This window comes from Podarcis muralis, chromosome 8 (genome assembly GCF_964188315.1).
Source record: "Podarcis muralis chromosome 8, rPodMur119.hap1.1, whole genome shotgun sequence".
NCBI classification, from domain to species: domain Eukaryota; kingdom Metazoa; phylum Chordata; class Lepidosauria; order Squamata; family Lacertidae; genus Podarcis; species Podarcis muralis.
In genome coordinates this window covers 10197596-10219437 of record NC_135662.1, presented here as the reverse complement: position 1 = coordinate 10219437, position 21842 = coordinate 10197596, and the positions used below count along the sequence as shown (strand labels likewise).

Below are 21842 nucleotides of genomic sequence, written 5' to 3'. Positions count from 1 at the left end.
AGGAAAACATTTCAGAAATCTACATGCCGATTCAGTTCTCGTCTGTACAACTTGCGGCCCACAAACTGAATGCCATCTTTGCCAAGAAGCTTGATAAACCTCCAGTTTTTATTTCCAACAAGGAACTATTGAAAAATGGAGGGAGTACAAAACATGACTGGTGAACTGAGTCTGGCACGATGGGCCACAAATAGTGCAGGCCTGAACTTTCGGCTGCACCACCAAGCATGCAATGGAATGACCCCTTTGCCGTAGAGTCACCTGCATGATCTCACGTATGCCAAAACAACACGTTGCTTTCCACCCAGGGCCATACCTTGCAGCATCCAGAGGAGGCAGATGTAGTCTTGTCCCTCTGCACTAAAACATCTCTGTTGAATGTTGATGTATTCTGGGGAGAGAGAGAGAAACACAAATATAACGTAAGCTGGATATTTTTAGGGTTCAGATTTACTCCAGTTGCTAGAAGGCACATTTATAAAGATCCACACACTCTGTGCTTTTAAGGTTAGATTAACAGACGACCTATTTCACCCTGATATACTTGCACAAAACTTGCATAGAGTCAGACTATGTCAGGTCTTTATGGAGTGGTTATTCGACAATCACTCTTCATCCTGATTTGCTTGTGGGTATTTTTCCATTGATCATTCCTTTCATCCCACACTTTTCAGCCCATTTCCCAGTCACCCCAAAAAGCCTGTCTGTGTGTTTTTAAGTGGAACTGTTGTGCTAGGGCAGTGGTTTTCAAAGGGTGTGGTGTGCCACACTGATGTGGCAAGAGAGAATGGCAACTGTGGTGGGGAGACACAAGTACAATCAGAAACGTTTAAACATTTCAACGTAGTAAAGGATCAAAATAGTTTTATTTATTTATTTGCAGACCTAATATAAATAAGATTACCCAGAAAAGCAAGCTCACACCTCTCATTGAGTATGCATACATACTCAAGAGTTGGAAAGGACCCCAATCTAGTCCAACTCACTGCAGTGCAGGAATATTAACTAAAGCATTCCTGACAGATGGACATCCAACCTCTGCTTAAAAACATCCAAGGAAGGAAAGTCCACAACCTCCCATGGGAGTCTGTTCCACTGCCGAACAGATCTCATTGTCAGAAAGTTTAGCCAGATTTTCCTTTCTTGGTTCGAGTCCTACCCTCCGCAGCAGGAAAAAACAAGCATGTGCCCCTCTTCCATGTGACAGCCCTTGAAATATTCAAAGACAGCTATCGTATCAGTCTCTTCCACCATCTCAGAATTCTGCCATGTCATTCTGCTGCATCTGATTGGAAAGGCTCAGGTTGAACAGAATTAGGAAGTCGAAAAGGGTTTATCTTGCTCCCTCACTTAAAAAAATTAAAGGGAGGGGGCGGAAGCTTCCTGCTGATTGTACACTTCCTGCAAGTGCCACGTAATAGTCACTCATTCCGCACTTGTAAGAAGTTGGTCGTTTAGTGTGCGCCGCTTTGTAATTCCCTGCCTACTGAGATCAAGCAGGCACCTTCACTGTACTCTTTCCGGTGAAGATTACCCAAGATGTTTCAAAATAATCTGCTTTGAATTTGCCATATTTCAAAAAGGAAAAACCAGGACACCCCCCCCAAAAAAATGAGCTTAGGAAGACCCCAAAATGATTGAGCTTTTTTTAAAGGAAACCCCCAAAAATTGTTGAGCTGCTGCTGCTTTCTTTTTTTTTAAGGAAAACTTCAAATTTGTTCAGCTTCTTTTTTTTTACAAAACCACCAAAAACCCCAGGATTTTTCTATTGACTTGTCTAGGATCCGGGACAAATCTCCCCCCAAGACGTCAATTTCACCTTTGAAATCCCGGTGATGTTGGGACATATGGCGGCCCTAGTTTAGGCAAACCTACAGATGTTTGGAAAGCTGAAGTAATTTTAATCTGCTTTAGTATTTTAAAACTTTTCCGGGTTTTAAAATACGCCTGAGTTTTTCTTGATTTTAATACCCTTTTCTTAACTGCTTTGAAGATTGTTTGGGTTTCGTTTTTACAATCAAGTGATGTATAATTTTTATGGAATAAACCCACAGCGCGGAGAGAAAGCGTCAGTGAAATTTCCTCTCCCACTTGCAAGTTTAAAGCGTGCGGAGGGAGATTCTGGTGTGGGTGACATTTACAAAATGAAACAAAAGACACCTACTCTGCAATCTGATATTCTGCAGTCGAAAACACGGAGGCTCATCCTGTACAATGGGCAGGCTGTCTCTTAAAGTAAAATAAAATTTCCCAACAACTTACAAATCTCCAAGACTGCCCCCCCCCCTTGCTTAAGGCTCTGCCTGCAGGGATGCGACCCCCAACTGTGTTAAACGTGGCTGTTCTTTGGCATGAAATGTGCAGCACAGAAAATTCCTGTTTCCTTAATGTATGCATTGACTTGCTTGCACTGCAAAGCGCAATTCTGAAATCCTGAGTTGAAGTTTTCTATAAAGTTACTATAGTGACAAACTTGCATGCATTTAATGACTGATAAACCACCCGTTCACCAACGCTTCTCCCACCCACCCACCCGCCTCTGGCAATAACCACCTTCTAAATGCTTTTGAGTTTCAGCTACTCTATAATAAGCAAAACCAGATCCCAGGAGAGATTAAACGCCCCCAAGTCATTTAAAACTAAACTACTGTGGTCAGTTTACTAAGCCGGCCTCCTTCAGAAAGCCACTGCAGGCCAGGATATTGCAGACAAAAACCACAACACACACACACACACACACACACACACAGAGAGAGAGAGAGAGAGAGAGAGAGAGAGAGAGAGAGGAAGTACAATGATAGTAATTGCAGCTTTTGACACTTGAGGTGTGTATTTTTAGGACCCGCTTATTTTGTGACTGTTAAATTGCGTTAAACTGCATTTAACATTGTGTTTTAATGTTGTAACCTCTCCCGAAACCTTAGGGTGAAGGGCAGGTAAAGTAAATTTATAAGAATAATTTGTAAACAGTGGAGATGGCTAAATCAGCCGGTGGTTTGGGGGTTTGAGAATAACAGGACAGCCGTTGGCCACAGCCGTTGAAACGTTAGAGATCATGAGCCGCATCTGTGGCCAGTGATCATGTGACGAATCACAGCTCAGTGGGAGAGCACAGGCTCAATCACATGTCCATTCCCTGATACCTCCAAGTACAACAGGTAAAGTCTTCACCCTGAGACCCCATTGAGCTGCTGCTGTAGCCAATAGGGCACCCCAGAGATGTTCTGGGTCAAATCTCCCATTATCTGATGACCAGAGATGTCATAATTCAATAGGATATGGAGGGCACAGCATTGGTTTCCGCTGGTGTAGACAATAGCGTTTGAAATTAGCCAGGAGCATTATGCACCTCTCGGCCACTTGTGACCAAGCGAAGATGCCTGGGTGCCAGGATGGTGCCTGACATCTCCACCATCTGGAGGGTGCATGCCTAGGAATCCGTGGATCTGGACTGTTTGTATACACTAAGACCCCATCCTGTAGAATTCTATCCATTATATTTTATCTGCACATGCAGAACGAATTTCAGAAACCAAAATGCTTTTTCTGTGCAGCCTGAGCAGGAGCAGTGAACAACGTTCTCCTTCCCGGTATTGGCGCCTGCCCGGTGGAACGCCCTCCCATCAGATGTGAAAGAAATAAACAACTATCTGACGTTTAGAAGACATCTGAAGGCAGCCCTGGTTTAGGGAAGTTTTTAATGATTTATGTTTTAATGTATTTTTAATCTTTTGTTGGAAGCCGCCCAGAGTGGCTGGGGAAACCCAGCCAGATGGGTGGGGTACAAATAATAAATTGTTGTTGTTGTTGTTGTTGTTGTTGTTGTTGCTTCTCTTCACTTACCCCACCTGGCTACCCTGCTCACGGCTGTGAAGAATATTCCTACGTTATGAATGGCCCGTGTCACCATTAAGAAAAAGAGGCCAATATATAGGTGGGCTGTCCCTGGATCAAGTGATTTTTCTTCCTTTAAGTTCTCAAAGCTCTTAACCTAGCTAGATGTTTAACTGATAAGTCAGTCGTTCCTTGTCCAAAAATGGCAACAGAAATTCTGTTTTGGCAAGTATAGCCTTGGTTTAAGATGCCGTTTGGTGCCTAGTTTATACATCTGAGTTTCTAACACTGGTAGACAAGGCTGAACTAGATGGATCAACAGGGGTTCAATCAAAGGCCACTTACTATGTTTGCAGTCCTTTGGGGAAGGGCACAGTGTTTGTCATGTGGAAGGTTCCTAGATTAGTCCCTAATGAAACACTCCTGCGTGAAACTGTGGAGAGCTGCTGGAAGTGTAGACAGCCCTGATCTAGAAGCACGAGCTGTCTAGCTCAGCCTCATACGTCTTTCACATGCAAGCAGTCTCACGCCCCACAGTGCTTGCTTGGAGTCGCCTGCTCATGGGTGCAGGAGAAATCATGCAGTCACAAGCAAATCTAGGTGTTTGGGGGCGGGGGCGGGACATCGGCCAACAGGGAACACGGGGAGCCAAGCACAGAACAACCCGTCCACCTCCTCTAAATCAGCACAAACAATGCTAAAAACATCACAACTGCCTTGTCAGACCAGTGCAGAAATCTATATAGTCCAGAGTTCAATTTCCAGCATCAGTCAGCTTCTAGGAAATTCAAGAAAAGGCCATGAATGCAGTGGCGGACCTACATTTTTGTGGCCCTGAACCTTGAATTTTCAGGGGGGGGGGGGCCTTCGCAAACCAACAGTGAGATTTGGGTAACCACTTTTATCTCCTTCAGTGGGGCTGTTCTACCAGAATTTTCTTTTTTTAATGTAACTACTACATCTCAGATTTTGATTAAAACTGCTGAACTGAATTATCTCATATTACATGGAGCACATTTTACAAAATACTCTTTTTCTGTTTTTTCTAGCAACCTATTCATGTACAGTTTCATTGTGTGAGAGCTTCCTTGCAATGCCCTTTTCTAGAGGCAATATGCATCAAGTTAAGTGCTCTTCAGCAGAACAGCCAACTTACCGAGACAGTCCACCTTTACGACATCTATGCTACCCACTCTCCAACTTTGGGATTGTTGAATATATATATATATATATATATACACACACACACACACACACACACACACACATACACACATGTTGAATAGTGGGTAGACATGGCAGACGACACAGCGATTTCTCCAAAGCAGCTCTTTATTTTGTAAGCTGGAACAGAAACTGAACAGCAAACAGCTCAGCCAGCCTGCTTTTATAGGCAGCCGGCTGTCAACATTGTAGCAACAACAACCCAGGGTTTCCTGCCTAAAATAACTGACGTGGACCTGAGTGAAAACTATCTACAGTATCCCCCTGCTGGCCCAGGGTGAGAACTTCAGTACATAACAACACACACACACACACACACACACACAGAGAGAGAGAGAGAGAGAGAGAGAGAGAGGGAGAGAGAGAGTAGTCAAATTGAGTTGTGCAACTGTAATCTAGTCTATTAGACCCATTTTCTTTTAACAAGGAGGACTGAAGTCTGATCCAGGGGACCCCCCCGCCCCCAGATTAGGGCTCCTGAAGCTTAAGATTTGTTAAATTTCATAGCAGATTTGCCTCTGCATGAATTTAGGCAGGGAACTTTCTTTCAGTTGTCTGAGGGTCAGCTTCTCAGGGACCAGATACCAGGGGTATTCCGTGCACTTTGTTCATTTCAGCGGGTTTACTCTAAGTAAAACATAGTTGAATACCACCCTATGCAACTTGCCATGTGCAAACATGCCCAGGAGGCAGATTCGAGTGGCTTTTCAAACGCTTCCGTCTTCTTCAGCTTCCTTCTCAGGATTTATTTCCATTTGTGCCAGAGGACTCTCAACTCTAAGAATATGCTGATTTATTCCTCCTACCAGCTCCCGGCTTCTTGTCGGGGGGGGGGGGGGGAGATTGCTAGCTGCCTTCAAATTAAAGCCCACAAGCTTATGATGTCTATCGGGGGTCCATTTCCTTTTGAAGGCCCCCCGCAGAGCCCTCCATTCAAGCAACAGGAAATTACACGAGTCCAACTGACTGGAGAACATGCAACTTTTACACCTGTGAAGTCCGAGGTAACTTCAAAGCAAAGGAGGTCCTGCCTTTGGAATTCAAAATGAGCACTACTTATTCAGTCAGGAAATAATCGAGAGTGGGCAGAGAAATCCCTAGCTGAAAGGTACATTTCCTTATGGGAGATAGGGAAGAATCTAACAATCTGCTAGTGCCTCAGTTCCTCTTCTGCAGAACTGGGAAACAGGTCAAGTCACCTCCTTGGCTTCAGAAATATTTTTAAGGAGCTGATGAAATGATGTCCTGGTAGAAGAATGGTCCTTAGGGGGGCAGCTTAGTTAGTGGTCTTTTATATGGAAATCAACCAGAAAGGATATAGTGGCAATTCTCTCTCTCTCTCTCTCTCTCTCTCTCACACACACACACACACACACACACACCTTGACTGTTCCTCCAGTGTGCAATTTTATTGTGGGTGTTCTCTGCAACTTGTTCTTCCCACAAAAACAGTCTGCCTTTGGTGGACTTATATTCTCCACTTCAATGCTACCACATTATCACTGTCTGCACGCCCTGCAAAAGTTTATTACGCTCTGTCATTAACCCTCCCTTTTACTTGCATTTCCTCAGCTAAAAAGCCCCCAAAGCTGCAATTTTCCCCCTTGCAAAGCAGTTGCCCCAGAGATCCCTGATCATTTTGATTGCCCTTTTCCAACTCGGCAGTGACTACATATCCAGTTGCCACTCGAGTATTCGGTAATCAAACGCCGAGAAATCAAGTGGCGAGCCTGAAGATGGGAATCAGAGAAGAGCCAGCAAGCACACTTGGAGAGCTGGGAGCGTGTTTTATGCAAGAAACCGCAGAGAACAGCAACGTTCGGAAAAATGGAGTTTGCAGATTGTTATGAAAAAGTGCAAGCATAACTAACGGGGGGGGGGGGGGACAAAGAATCAGAAATGCAAACCATATATTGACAGAGTCTGAAAGGACTAAAAGGGCAAATATACAGCGCAGCACCAAAGGGACAATAAAGTATGAACTCCTACAAATATTCCCTTTACAGATAATAAATATACGGAAGAGTAAACATATTCTCCACCAGCGAGTTCCATTGTTATTGGGAATAAAGGTTCTATGGTCTTAAATGAGCCAGATATTTGCACATGCAGGTGGCCCCGAGAGACCATGTGTCTCAATACATGTATAAGAAATAAAATAATAAAAACATGTGAGATCGTTCAAGCGCTGTCCTATAGATCCTTTTAGCTCGTGAGAGATCTTTTCAAGAAGAGAAAACTGGAGATCCTCTCCGAAGAGGAATAATTTAAAATATTGCACTAGGCAAAACAGGTTAGCTTTGCACTCTTTCGATCAAGGATGGGGAATATTTCCAATCCAAGGGCCACATTGTTGGAGGGGGATTTCCAGCCGGTGGCAGAGGACAGAGTGACTCCAGGAGACATAGGTGTAAAAACCCAAACTAAAACGAAGACTTTATTACTAAGCAAATAAACACAAACTCTGGTGGATGTTATTCCTGCAGGCAGGCAACAAAACTCAGCCTTTTTCCTTTATAGCAATGGTCACCTGCAGCCAATTAATCCCAGAAACTTCTTAAAGGTATACACACATGTTTCTGTGCCGAATGTCCTCTAACACCCCCTCTCATTCAAACAGAAACAATAGTATTTTAAACAGAACAGAACATATTTACATATCACACACAGCAACTCCCAACTTTGCTACCAGTCGTGTATGTTTTTCAAAGGTTAACGCTTTTGTAAATACATCCGCCACATTTTGTGTACTTTCACAATACTTCAGCATTATTTGGTTCTGTTTTACATTTTCAGCTACATTTTGATATTTAATTTCCAAATGCTTTGATTTGTTTCTAAACTGGTCAGATCCAGACAAAGTTATTACGGCTTGATTATCTTCCATAATTTGAACGGGATAATCACACTGTACGTTTATATCCTTGAGGATCTGAACATAAAATTTAACTTCATTACATAATTCCGACAATGCACAGTATTCGGCCTCTGTTGATGATGTGGCCACGATACTTTGTTTTTTGGATTTCCAACCTATCAAAGAATCCCCAAATTGAAATACCATTCCAGAAATTGATTTTTTATCAGGCAGGTTGGCCCAATCGCTGTCAACGTAACACTGCAATTTTGTGGATCCTGAAGATGGTAATCTTAAACAATAATCAAGTGTTTGCTTTAGATACCGGAAAATACGTTTTAAACCTTTCCAGGCATTTTCTGTAGGATAGCTTACTAGTCTGCTTAGTATTCCAACTGCATAACTCAAATCTGGTCTGCTCCACAATGAAATGTATAATAAACTTCCAATTATTGAATGGTACATTTCAGGATTTACAGGTTCTGTGCATTCTCCTTCATTTTTGAAAAAAACTATTTCCATTGGGGTTTTTACTCCCTTGCAGTTTTGCATATTGTTTCTTTGAAGTAACTCCATTATTTTGTCCTTTTGACTCAACAAAAAACTTCCATCGTTTGTTCTTTGAATTTCTAAACCGAGATAATTTTTTACTGGACCCAAATCTCTTACTTTAAATTCCTTTCTTAGTTGTTCTGCAAATTTTTCCACTTGCTTGTCACTTTTTGTAGAGTAAAGCAAATCATCAACATAACACAAACACAATTCTTGTTTATCACCCTTTCCTTTAGTGTACAAGCAGTTATCAGCTAAGCTTCTTTTAAAACCAAGATTTTTTAAAGCATTATCAAGACATTCATTCCAATTTCTAGCTGACTGTTTGAGCCCATAAATTGCTTTGTTCAGCCTATATACAGAATTCTGTTCTCCTGCCTCAAAACCTGGCGCTTGATTCATAAAAATTTCTTCTTGCAGATTTGCGTTAAGATAAGCTGTTTCAATATCAAAATGGTTTACCTTAAACCCACGTTGTGCTGCAAGAGCTAGCAATAAGCGTACACTTTCACTCCTTGCAGTAGGAGAAAAGGTTTCATCAAAGCTTTCACCTTTTCTTTGAGTAAAGCCTCGTGCTACCAGTCTGGCTTTGTACTTCACATCACCATCTGCCAAATGTTTTATTTTATACACCCATCTACAGCCCACTGCCTTTTTTCCTTCTGGCAATGGCTCAATGGTAAAGACATTGTGTTCTGCTAAAGATTTCATTTCTGCTTTCATTGCATTTTTCCACCTTACTATTTCCTGGTGTGGTAACTTTAAAACTTCCTCATAATCACGAGGTTCCTTTTTCACATCAACAGTTTTAACTTCTTGTATAGTAAACCTTTCTGGAGGTACCCCCTTATTGCTTCTTTGTGACCTTCTAACTTGAACACTCTCCCCCTCTGAACTATCTTCCCCTTCTGATTCACCCTGCTCAGGAGAAATTGGTTCAGCTTTAGGAGATTGTGTACTGGGATCCTCATCCCCTGAATCCTCATCACTGTCACTTTCAGAACTTTCTTTAATTTGTGGCTTTTCTTCCTCAGATTTCACAAATTTATCTGTATCATCAGAAGATAACACAACTTCTGAATTTCCATGTAAACGAACCCAACCATCTTGCTCACAAAACTCTGCATGTCTTGATATTACAACTCTGCCACGCCCTAGTGCAAAACGATACCCCTTTGACCAAGTTTGATAGCCAACAAACCTAAGTTTCTTTGCCTTGGGCTCTCCTTTCCTTCTCTGTCCTTTTGGGATGTGAACCCAAGCCCAGCAACCAAAAGTTTTAACATGGTCCAAAAAGGGTTTTTTTCCATAAAGCAAAAAATGAGGGGTGTTGTTTATGGTAGAATGAAACAATCTGTTCTGTATGTAGTTAGCACACAGAATTCCTTCCCCCCAATACTTTCTGGATAGGCCAAAATCACATAGCATTGAATCTAGCATTGTTTGTAAAGATCTTATCTTGCGTTCTGCAACTGAATTTTCTTCAGGCGAAAAAGGACACGATTTACGGTGACTAATACCACGCTTTTTCAACCAAACTTGGAGGGCTTCGGACATGAACTCGCCTCCACGGTCACTTTGCAACTGGGTAACTTTGTAGGGAAACTGCCTTTCTATATAGTTGACCCAATTCTTAATCAGTTGACCAGTTTCACTTTTGTGTTTTAACAAATATACCCAAGTATACCGGCTATAATCATCCACAAGAACCAAAAAAAACTTTGCTCCTCCTTCAGACTCTGCAAATGGCCCACAAAGGTCTGAATGTACTAAAGCAAATGGTCTCTTGCTAATTCTAGTACTTTCAGGATAAGACCCTCGCTTACTTTTAGACTCCTTGCAGGTATTGCAGTCTAGAAAAACTGAACATTTTTTCATTTTAATTCCCTTGCTTAATTCTGGCATTTTTGCAATACTGCGGAAATTGGCATGCCCCAAACGACGATGCCACAGATGCTGGCACTCATCATGCAAGGCTCTATTACAGGCTTTAACACATGCCCCAGACTCACTTACTAGCTGGTCTTTCAAAACAAACAAACCATTTTGTAGTGACGCTGTAACCACTTTTCCAGCTTTCTCTATTCTACAGCCTGAACCAGAAAAGGTTACTTTAAATCCCTGCTTAACAAGACTTGTTACTGAAAGCAAATTATTTTCTAAACTTGGTACACATAAAACATTGGTAAACTTGGTACTTAAACAGTTGATATTCACACTACCCTTTCCAGCTGACTCATGCACTGTTCCATCAGCTAGTACTACATTTACAGATTTACAAGGCTGCTTTTCTACAAGGGTTTGTGCAGACTTGACAAAAATGTTTGTCGCTGCTGAGTCTAAAATCCAGTCTTGTCCAACGTCGTGACTGGTGCCTCGAACTGCTGCAGAAACATACTGGACTCGACTCTTCCTGTCTCCTCGCTTCCCAGCAAACGCAGGCCACCCTTGTCTTGTATTTTCTCCCACAGACACAGTGCACTGTCGTACTAAATGCTTGGTTGACCCACAACGATAGCATCTTCTAACTGTGAACGCTGCTTCCTCTCTGTGGTTTACAACCTCTTTAGATTGCCGCTCCTCATCAGTTGCATATCTTTTACTGGACTGCCTCCCATTTCTGGAGTTACGGTGAGGGGTTGTGGCCTTCCTCTCATGGCGTCTTTCCTCCTCATCAAGCAAACGGCCAGTTAAGAAATGCATTGTTAATTGGCTTTCTGGGATTGCTTCCAGAGTCATCACTAAATTGTCCCATGACTCAGGAAGTGAAGACAGCACAATATAAACCTTTCTCTGTTCAGAAAAATGTTCCCCAAGTTCATTTAACTGTGAAAATAAATCACGCATTCTTTGAAGGTGTGTTGAAACACATTCACCCTCACTTAGTCTGGCTCGGTACAGAGCTCTCGTTAGAGTAATTTTGCTGCCAGCAGTGTCTCTAATATGTATTGCTCTCAGTGCTTGCCAAATCTCACTTGCTGTTTCAAGGTCTCGCACATGAGATAACTGAGACTTCTCTAAACTCAAAATTAAATTGGCATAGGCTTTAATAACAGTCCAACATTGTTCTTTCTTTAAAAACGCCTGCATCTGTAAACTCCATGACATATAATTGGACTCTCCCAGTTTCTCTGCTGGAAAATAGGAAGCTCCCCCTTGAGCTCTAGCTCCAAGTCCAGCCATGGCGCCACCCAGCTTTCAGCTTTCCACTCAGTTCTTACTCACATGTGGCTTGAAGAAATGTTCGGCTCCTGGTCCCAAACAGACACTCCCTGCCAATGCCTTCACACAGCCAGCTGCTTGAGAAACGCTGAGTTGCTTCCAGTCTCTGGGTTCTTTTCACGCTCTGTCTCTGCCCACTCAGGACTGGGGACTGGGCCCATAACCTGTTGGAGGGGGATTTCCAGCCGGTGGCAGAGGACAGAGTGACTCCAGGAGACATAGGTGTAAAAACCCAAACTAAAACGAAGACTTTATTACTAAGCAAATAAACACAAACTCTGGTGGATGTTATTCCTGCAGGCAGGCAACAAAACTCAGCCTTTTTCCTTTATAGCAACGGTCACCTGCAGCCAATTAATCCCAGAAACTTCTTAAAGGTATACACACATGTTTCTGTGCCGAATGTCCTCTAACACACATTCCTTTTGGGACAATGTTCCAAGGGCCGCATGACATTGGTGGGCGGAGCCACAAATGTAGATTCCACCTCTGTACCGCTGGCTAGTTTCGACATGGACACAAACATTTTTTTTAAGCATCCTTCTCTGTCCTCCATCCAGACAAGAGCGAGCAGTTGAACAATCAACTTCTCCTATGGTTTAACATTCCATCCCTCTTCCAAGGGAACTCTGGGAATTGCAGTTCTGTGAAGGACAATAGGCGGGCCTCCTAACAACTCTCAGCACCCTTAAAAAACCACAGCTCCCAGGATTCTTTGGAAGTCATGACTCTTTAAAGCGGCTGATGCTTCTTTTCAAATTTTCAGCGCAGCTGGGCCCCACATGGGATTTTCTGCATCCAGTCTTTCAGCTGAAACCTCATTTCATCAAATTCAATGTTTTCCAGACAAGGTGACTTCAGGCTACCAAAATGCCTGAGATCAATAAGCTCACTGGTTTTGGTTCTTTTACCTTCAGAGAGATGTCTTTAAAGGATTTTACTCAAAACAACAAACAGGTGTCAACAAGCAAGAAACAGCTGCTACAAACAGGAGGCAGCCTTCCTGCGTTTACAGGAAAAGTTAGCCGGGAACATAATGGGGTGGTGTTTTTTGTTTTTCCCCCCTTCAGGAATGGTCAAAGCACCCAGGGAGGCTGCAGAGTGCAAAGCACCAGAGATGATTTGCAGAAGGAAAGAAAGCACAATCACGATGAGGCCAAACGCTGGAAGATTCAAGAGAGGGAAAATGAAACATTTCTTTATGTAGGACATACAGTGGTACCTCGGGTTAAGAACTTAACTCGTTGCGGAGGTCCGTTCTTAACCTGAAACTGTTCTTAACCTGAGGTACCACTTTAGCTAATGGGGCCTCCTGCTGCAGCTGCGCAATTTCTGTTCTCATCCTGAAGCAAAGTTCTTAACCCAAAGTACTATTTCTGGGTTAGCGGAGTCTGTAACCTGAAGCGTCTGTAACCCAAGGTACAACTGTAGTTAAACTATGGAACACCCTCCCACAGGAGGCAGTGAAGACCACCAATTTTGATGGCTTTAAAAGAAGACTAATTCAAGGCGGAGAGGGCTATTGGTAGCTATCCTTTGCCTCCACAGTTTGAGGCAGCAGTGCCTCTGGATACCAGTTGCTGGAAAACACAGGAGGGGAGAGAACTCTTTGCCTCAAATCTAGCTTTCTCACAAGCATCTGGTTGGCCACAGTAAAAACAGGATGCTGGGTTGTTGGGTCATTGGCCTGATCCAGCAGGCTCCACAGAGCCTAGGGCTTGCCGATCGGAAGGTCGGCGGTTCGAATCCCCGCGACGGGGTGAGCTCCCGTTGTTTGGTCCCAGCTCCTGCCAACCTAGCAGTTTGAAAGCACGTAAGTGCAAGTAGATAAATAGGTACCACTCCGCGGGAAGGTAAACGGCATTTCCGTGCGCTGCTCTGGTTCGCCAGAAGCGGCTTAGTCATGCTGGCCACACGACCCGGAAACTGTCTGTGGACAAACGCCGTGTCCCTCCGCCTATAGAGCGAGATGAGCGCCGCAAACCCAGAGTCCTCCACGACTGGACCTAACGGTTAGGGGTACCTTTACCTTTACAGTTAAACATACCAAAAACCCCGCTCCCCATCCATGAGAATTTCACTGAAATTTTGGATAAGTTTGCAGTTTCTTTTCTCATTAATTAATGGAGAACGGTTAGGGGAAGAATGCCATATTTTGGGGGGACACCATTACTTCATATAGTTGTTGAACAATACCAGTGAGGCAATGGATCTCCAAGATATGTCTCATGGGCCGGCCCTGTTTGTGAGAATCGAAGTTCCTATTCAATGCTTTGTTGCTGCCGGAGGGAAACAAAACAGTCTGGGAAGGGAACCCACACAAAGCGAAACAATGCCCAAGACTGTAAGAGGTCTCTTCCCCTGCCAAAAAGGTTTCTGCCGCAGCAATGCTAGGTAATACCACTCTCAGACTGCCTGGAACCAGCCAGGTGGAGGAGAAATAATAATGGGGATGGGAGACGATGACAGTTTGGAAAGGGTATCAGCAAATTGATTTTGACAGCTGTATAGGAGAAGGATTTTTAGTATTCACAGATGGATATGACAGCACCATCACAAAGTGGGGGAGAGCACAGGGAGACAGAATTTCCATTTCCTCGGTTTGAAGTGCTATTGTCAAGTAGCTGGTTAGATATACAGCAGCTGGGGAGGTTACGGCGAGAGAGGATGGAGAGATCTCCCTCAGCAGAACCGTGTCCAAATGTTTGGCCGGTCAGAAAGTTAGTTCTGCTGTGCTTCCTGCAAAACAGGGGTGGAGAGCATCTGAACCCCCAGACATCACTAGGCTTCTGTTTCCATCATCTGCAACCAACATGGCCAATGGTCCAGGATGACTGGAGCTCGAGCAACAACATCCGGAGGGTCAGAGATTTATTGGTCCCTTTGTGTCCCGCCTATCCTCAAAAGATCCCAAGCACCTCTTTCTTCCCATTTTATCCTCACAACGCTATGAAACAGGTTAAGCGAAAAGATAGCAATATGCCTCAAGTAACGCAGTGTGGATTTGAGCCCTGGTTTATCAGGTCCTAGTCCAACTCTCCATCCCATGGTTTCTCAAACTTGGGTCTCCAGCTGTTGTTGGACTACCACTCCCATCATCCCTAGCTAGCAGGACTACCCAGTACACACTGGCTCATACCACAACCCTGAAGGAGCAGAAGGCGAAGTGACTCCACCTGCTGCAGATCAGCCTTCTTGTTCCCAATGAGAACCAGCTGGCTCCAGCTTTCTTAAGCTGGGTTTCCAGCCTCATCCAGTTGCTAGGATCAACATTGGTCGTTCCTGGTCAGACCTTGCTGCTTCTTGCTTCTGGTGACTTTGGACCCTGGGTATCTTGACCCCCAGATCGTCTGACTACATTAACTGACATACTCCTGACCAAGCATAGGCAAACTTGACCCTCCAGATGTTTTGGGACTACAGCTCCCATCATCCCTGACCACTGGTCCTGTTAGCTAGGGATGATGGGAGTTGTAGTCCCAAAACAGCTGGAGGGCCAAGTTTGCCTATGCCTGCTTCTGACCTTAGCAGTGGACTGAACCTTGTATATGGGCTCTGCCCCTCTGTATCCTCAAGTACTCGACTGGTTAACGGGCTTCTCCCTCCACTGAGGTCTGCCATGGCTGGCAGCACCAGACTACGACATTCTCCTGCTTTGACCTTAACCAAATACTTCAGTATCCCAAGCAGGAAGCATTCTTTACGGAGCTTGGTTTTTGCAGATCACAAAAGCTCGCAATGGTGAGCACTTCTCATGGCAGCTTGGAGAGCTAGGAGTTGCATATCTGCTATTTCTATCTCGTGCTGGAGGTTTTCTTTAAAGGAGGGGAGAGGCAATTGTGCTCTCTGCAGGCACAGGGAAGTCCTGATGAATGTCATTCTTCAGGCTCATATTGAGTTAGCAGCATATGAAGCAGAAATAGGTCTTATTTTTTCCACCCAAGAACAGAACTTTGATTCCCTCCCCCGGTCAGAGCTTTCAGACACACTGAAGTTTCAGTTTTTTTAAACTGAATTTTTTTAAAAAAAATATTATTGCCAATTGGGCATGTTTTACCCAAAACAATGGGGAAGTGGGTAATAATAATAATAATAATAATAATAATAATAATAATAATAATACTATTTATTATTTATACCCCGCTCATCTGACTGGGCCTCCCCGCCACTCTGGGCGGCTTCCAACAAAATATTAAAATACAGTAATGCATCAAACATTAAAAGCTTCCCTAAACAGGGCTGCCTTCAGATGTCCAGCAGGGCTTAATAAGAAAAATAATAAATTTTTATGCTGCCCACCTGACTGGGTTTGCAAGGGATTGGACTCAATGACCCTCGTGGTCCCTTCCAACTCTCCAACTCCTTGATTCTATGATCTAGTCCAGCACATTGGCTGCCCCTGACATAAAAGACCATCCCAGATAAGCCTGCCCTCCCTGAAAGGTTGGCTGGGGAGGAAAGAATCTGTTCTCTGGGTCCTGAGAATGGCAGAGGCATGGCTGGTTGGGACAATGGGTAGGGCCCCTATCACGAGGCCCTTATCAAAAGACGGGGCCTTTGACTGCGGAACTCCTTGCCACAGGATAACTGGTTGGCTCCCTTGCCTTTGCTGTCTGGCGCACGTCATTTTGCTCTGGCAGGCGTCAGAGCTTCAGGGACGAGTCTGGCTCCCGCTGGAGCGGTACCTATTTATCTACTTGCACTGGCGTGCTTTTGAACTGCTAGGTTGGCAGGAGCAGGGACTGAGCAACAGGAGCTCACCCCGTCACGGGGATTTGAACCGCCGACCTTCTGATCAGCAAATCCTAGGCTCTGTAGTTTAACCCACAGCGCCACCCGCGTTTAACCCACAGCGCCTACCCTACCCTATAAAAGCATTATTCAAAAGAGCCCAGTAAGAAAGATAACAGCGCAGCAAAATCCAAAACAGTTAACAATTAATTGCACATTTATTCCAAATCCAATTAAAACGATTTAGTTCCATTCTTCTGTGGAGTCTTGCTATCTACGTTTGGATATGAGCCTCTCCAATTTCTCTCCAGAGTTCTGTGTTGTTTGCTTCCCATACCCACATATTGTAAGCTACTCCTGCTAGTCTCAGTCCACCCATCGCAGAGGACTTTCAAAATTTTAGGGTCTCCACACTAACACTGCATTATTCCATCGGCCTGAGTCACTTCTCATCACATTTTGATGATGTTCCTAACACTCCACGTTCCATGGCATGTTGTGTTGCCCTTCAGCTCTTCATGGTTCTCTGGTCATTAGTTTAATTAATTCAACAAAACTGCTGAAAACTTGATCCACAGACACCAGCTTCTCAAAGGCACCCCACTTAAACTCCCTTGCCTCTTATTGCCCTACTAGGAAATCCCTGGGGCGGGGGGTGGTACTGTACCAATTTAGGAACCACAGATCTAAGCGATCTTACAGATCTATACAGGGGCAGGCAGGCTTTCTGCCGCAGATAATTATCCTAACGTTCTGAGTGGACCTTGTATCCGAGTGGTTTAGAAGCAGGAAAAAGAAAGGTTGCTGATCTCTGGAGCGCTTGCAACATACATTTCGTCAGGGGAGGCAGCAAAGAGGCGAGAGATGAGCAGGTAAGCAGATGCAAGGACGTGCGCTCAAGCTCTGCTTTGCAAATTGGGCCAATACACCATAATGGCTTTATTTGCCAGTATCCAAAGCAAACCTCGCCCAAGGTCTGTAACAAAGTCCATAAGCTCACAAGAGTAGGAGACCTGCTCCCTGCTGCATGACCCATTTCCACCTGGCCTAGGGGGCGGAGCCCAGACTCGCCCTGAAAAACCAAGAGGCTCCTGGGAGGCTGGAGAGATATTGCTGGAACAACTCTTGGATTGGGACAACTGGCTAAAATGTTTTAATTTTGGTCCCTCTGTTTTGTTTTTTGTTGGGTTGGGGTTGGTTCAATGTTTAGTTGGGGCAGGCAGTTATTTTAATTTGGGTGTAACTAAACTGATCATTACTATTTTGTTTTTATTATTCTACTGGTTTATTTATAGTCTGTATAAGATATTCAGCTTTTTAACGTTTGATGTTTTGTTGTGTTTTTATATACATTGGTACCTTGGTTGTCGAACCGATTGGCTCCCCAACAAATCAGCTCCCAATGCCACAAACCCATAAGTGTTCCGGTTTGCGAACGTTTTTGGGAAGCCGAACATCCCATACAGTTTCCGATTGAGTGCAGGAAGCTACCGCAGCCAATTGGAAGCTGTGCCTTGGTTTTCAAATGGTTCCGTGAGTTGAATGGACTCCCGGAACGGATTAAGTTCAACAACCAAGGTACCACTGTATTTTGTAAGCCACCCAGAGTGGCTGGGGAAACCCAGCCAGATGGACGGGATGTAACTAATAAAATTTTATTAATTATTATTTATTCTTATTATTATTAATTACTACTACTACTACGTCCCAACCCATATTGCTTTGCTGCGCTCCAGGAAACCATGATCATCAGTAAGCCAAGGACAAACTCTGGCTAAATCATAGTTTCTTGAATTTCAGATTCAACTCTACACCAGGAATTGTGGTTTGTTTCCTCCAAGCACAAGTGAGAAGACATACGGGTGCACACATGATAAGCCAAACTTTACGGATTTCCATGGCATGTAAGCACAACCTTGGTCTGCCAAAGCTTTGCCACGGATCTATTTCAAGCCCCAAGTTGGGAAGAAGAGTTTGCAGATCAGAGATGGAGAATCTTTTGAGCCTCCGGTTGTTGTTGTTGTCCGACAGTTTCTTCCCGTTATTCCTGACCGTTGGCCCTGCTAAACAAACACACCCACATCACAATCTGCTAAAACTGGGCACAGGGCACAAGCGACGCAGAACCTGGTGCTCCTACAGGTCACTGCCCCCGCCCCCGCCCCAGCTATTTCTGTTTGTTCATTTGTGGCCAAGAAATGCTGATACCAAATCTTAGGACTGGCAGAATGCCCAGGGACACGGAATAAGCCAGCAAAACCATATGCCAAACTAAACATTATTTGTGCATGTGTCCGAACTCAAAAGTTTCCTGAGATAACGGAGATTGCGGGAGATTGGGGAACTTACAGGGGGAGATCTGTGTGTGTTTAACCCCTCCAGCGCATGAGACACACTAACTAAAACGCCCATCCACTCAGGGGAGTATTTCTGCACCGGCTGAGTTTTGGAGGCTGCCCAGAACATGCCCTAACTGCTAGGTTGGGACATTTGCAGTGGAGAGAATCAGCTTTCTGGGGGAGGGTTAAGCAACGCGCGCCCCCCCTCCACGTCCCAGTTCTCCCCTGCAAAAATGCCCCCAGGACCTAAATCAGTGCTGCAAAGGAATCGCAAGATGGGGAGCTTCATTTTTTTCAGGGTTTTGACAACTCGGCTCCGTCCGTGGATGCAGAATGTAGCCATTGTGGTGGCCAGAAGCCATCGATAGAATTTTCTCCCGTGATTTTATCTAATCCTCTTTTTTTTAAGCCACACATGGTAACATGACAGCCATCTCCAAGTATTTTAAAGGGCTGGTGAACAGATGGAGCAAATCTGATTTCTGCCGCTCTGGAGGGCAAAACCCGAAGCAATGGGTTGAAATTAAAACAAAGGGATTTCAGTTAATGTTGTTGGAATCATAGAATTGGAAGGAAACCTGAGGGTTCATCTATCCAACCCCCTGCAATACAGGAATATGCAGCTGTCCCATACAAGGATTGAACCTGCAAGCTTGGCGTCATTGGAACCATGCTCTAACCAGCTGAGATATCCAAGAGTTCCCTGGAGAAAGAGTGGAACAGGCTGTCTTGCAAGGTGGGCTCTCCTTCACCAGAGACATTTAAGCAGAAGTAGACAATGGACTCTTTGCATGGTAGGGGTTGGGCTAGATGACCCCTGACATCATTTCCACTTCTGCCATTTTATGACCTAAAAGGTAAAGGGACCCCTGACCATTAGGTCCAGTCATGGCCGACTCTGGGATTGCGGCGCTCATCTTGCTTTATTGGCCAAGGGAGCCTGCGTATAGCTTCCAGGTCATGTGGCCAGCATAACTAAGCCGCTTCTGGCGAACCAGAGCAGCGCACAGAAAAGCTGTTTACCTTCCCGCCGGAGTGGCACCTATTTATCTACTTGCACTTTTGACGTGCTTTCGAACTGCTAGGTTGGCAGGAGCAGGGATCGAGCAACGGGAGCTCACCCCGTCGCGGGGATTCGAACCACCAACCTTCTAATCGGCAAGTCCTAGGCTCTGTGGTTTAACCCACAACGCCACCTGCATCCCACATTTTATGACCTAGGATTTCCTAGTCTTGTGCTGCTTCTGGCAATGGAAGATTGCCACTACCTTGACCTCGGCACTGCCACAAATATACCTGAGTTAAGAGCACTGAGAGGCTACTACAAAGACTTCCTTCCAAATTCTGCCTCCATTTCAAAACCCTTCTAATACTGCCTTGAGAAAGCTGTCCATAGAGTTATGTTCACAATTGCCCCCCGCCCCCATTTCTCAATATCACATCCCAATGGAAATGGAGGCAACAGATCTAATTAGACGGGGGCGAATTTTGGAAAGGAAAAAGAGACGAAACCTAGTGTTAATGAGGTTGCTTCGGCTGAAATTACACCTCGGAAATTAACATCAAGGCCAGTCATACATCCATCCAGGGAATTAGGCTAAACCTTTCGTGAAATTACGTTCATATAGGAAAGAGATACATGCATGAAAAGATCAGGCATATTTTATTGGCTTTAATTAAAATTCACTGAATTACAGAGAACGGCCATAGCTCAGTTTGATGTTTCTATGCTGACGTTCTCAGGTTCAATCCCTGAAAGCAGGCTGGGACCGACCTCTCCCATAATAATTTGTTGCCTGCCCATCAAAGCAAGCCCCGCCATGGGTCAATAATGCAACTGGAAGTGGAGAGTTTTGCAGAGGCCAGATACAGAATGGAGAGTGAAGAAGTGTCCTATTTACCATCCTCTGGACCTCCTGGGAAAACTCCCCAAACCAAACCTTCCGTGCAAGGCCCAGGGATGGCTGCTGGGATCGGGCGGGGGCCAGTAACAGCCCCTCTAAACTCCTGGGCCCTCAGCCACTGTCTCGCCTGGCCAGCCAGTGTCGTCAGGTCTTCCTGCTGCCAGCTGGAACCAGATGTGAGTCCAGTGTAGCTGACTGAGTGCAGAATGGGCCACAGCTGTGGGCAGTCAAAGGATGCTCCATCAACCTTGGTGCCTGCCCATAAAAGCAAGTCTAGAGTCGGAGACTAGGGAGATGTTGGGATTGTGAGTGTGTGATCTGAGTTTGTTTGGGCCCTGGGTGAGTGCCAGGGTAGATGGGTGGAGCCCTGGGCGCCAAGGTGTGTCAAAAAGAGGAAAAAATCATAGCGGTATGCATCTATACATAACTTGTGTTGATTGTTTTCTTGTGCATTTCCGTAACATTTGTTGCTGCTTTAGTTTTCTGTACACTGGTTAGGGAAACTTTTGCATATTAAGTGTTATAAAGGTAAAGGTAAAGGGACCCCTGACCATTAGGTCCTGTCGTGGCCAACTCTGGGGTTGTAGAATAGAATAGAATAGAATAGATTCTTTATTGTCATTACACAAGTGCAACATTGCACAAGTGCAACGAAATTGGATGCCATCCCTTAAAAACAACAAAAGCAAAACAACAACAACAACCAAACAAACCACATTCCAGCCACACCCACACCAACACCCATCAAACTCCCAGGTCACACTATCGAGTTACAGCATTCAAAAAGGCCACAGCTCTTGGATAGAAACTGTTTTTCAGTCTATTTGTCCTTGACTTGATGTTTCTATATCTCCTGCCAGAAGGCAGTAGTGCAAACAGACTGTGTCCCGGGTGAGATGAATCCTGCAGGATGTTGTTTGCTTTCCTAAGACAACGGGAACCGTACAGTTCTTCCAAAGATGGGAGAGGATGACCAATAATCCTTTGGGCTGTGGTTATGACCTTCTGGAGCACCTTCCTCTCCCTAGCTGTACAACTGGAGAACCAAGCACAAATACAGTATGTAAGAATGCTCTCTATGGAGCCTCGGTAGAAGGACACCAGCAGTCTCTCACTCAGATTGTTCTTCTTCAAAAGTCTGAGGAAATAAATTCTCTGCTGGGCCTTCTTCACCAGAGC

General features: G+C 44.6%; 1 protein-coding gene across 3 annotated transcripts in view; it reads right to left on the bottom strand.

Annotated features, from left to right (window-relative positions):
* Nucleotides 1-21842, bottom strand: part of ST3GAL1 (ST3 beta-galactoside alpha-2,3-sialyltransferase 1) — a 115580-nt gene that overhangs the window by 67385 nt on the left and 26353 nt on the right. For all 3 annotated transcript variants that reach the window (XM_077932726.1, XM_028736111.2, XM_028736112.2), the window contains exon 2: nucleotides 317-391. The gene's annotated coding sequence lies outside the window, so the exon portion shown is untranslated. The remainder of the gene's footprint in view (nucleotides 1-316; nucleotides 392-21842) is intronic.